The sequence below is a fragment of the Lampris incognitus genome, chromosome 10, assembly GCF_029633865.1.
Source record: "Lampris incognitus isolate fLamInc1 chromosome 10, fLamInc1.hap2, whole genome shotgun sequence".
In the NCBI taxonomy this organism is placed as follows: domain Eukaryota; kingdom Metazoa; phylum Chordata; class Actinopteri; order Lampriformes; family Lampridae; genus Lampris; species Lampris incognitus.
In genome coordinates this window covers 10,292,082-10,293,177 of record NC_079220.1, presented here as the reverse complement: position 1 = coordinate 10,293,177, position 1,096 = coordinate 10,292,082, and positions in this window count along the sequence as shown.

Sequence of the window (1,096 nt, the reverse complement as noted above, 5' to 3'; positions counted from 1 at the left end):
CGCGGCCTTCCTCGTCCACGCAAGGGCCCTCAGGGGCGCTCATTCATTTTGATTAACGGGGTCTGCGTCCTCTCGTCCCACCCCCGTCCACGTGGTTCCCTCCCTCCCTCCCTCCCTCCTTCGGGGATGAGCCCACACGGAGGGATGTTTTTTTTTTTTTAATCGTGCATGGTTTTTCACTTCCACAACAGCACGTCATTACCCGAGTGTTTAAACACTTAAGAATGGTTAGAAGGGGAGGGGGGGAGGGTGGAGGTGGACGGGAGGGAGAGGGAGGAAGAAAGCACGCACACACACACACACACACACACACACGCGCGAGCAGCAACGCATGGCTCTACATTAGCCCCGCATCACCCGGGGGAGCAGTAATGGCTGCCCCGTTAGCCAAATGAAGTCAATAAATAAATGTGGCTGTTGTCAGATGTCTGGAACCGCTTGAGACGGCCTCGGCAAACGGGCAGGCCCACCCGGCTGGAAAGAAGGGTGCTAAGTTTGGGCGGCCCCCGCGAATTAGATTATACAAGTTGCTGAGTGCCATTGACTAATGAGGGTGGGCTCGGTGCGTGATAAATCCAAGAGCTGGAGCGGCGTTTGATCCGCATCAGACCGCAGCTCGCCCGAACGACAAGCGCCCGTGAAGCGCCCGGCTGCGCGGGGGGAGAGCGCGCCGGCACGATGCAGCAGGGGGTTTCCCCGGTTTACTCAAGTCCCACGTTAGCTGTCTCTGTAACGGATGCTACTCCCCTCCTGCCCCTCCCTCGCTCCTCCTCCTCCCCCCCCCCGAGCCTCGCGGTACGGCAGTCAATCAAAGAGCAAGTGACAACAAACGACGGGAAGACAGAGAGGGGGGGAGGGGGGGGGGGGGGGAGGAGGAGGGGGGATGTCAATGGAACTGAGCCGCGTTTATTTCTTGTCGTGACTTCATCGGATCCTTGTTTGTCGAGGGAGTGGGGGGGGGGCTTCGGTAATGAACACAACCACTGCCCTCGGGATGTTTCTCCAGCGCCTCTTCCTCAGGCTGGCTGACCCTCCCCTCCTCCTCCTCCTCCCCCTCCTCCTCCTCCTCCTCTTCCTCTTCCTCTGTGGAACCGCC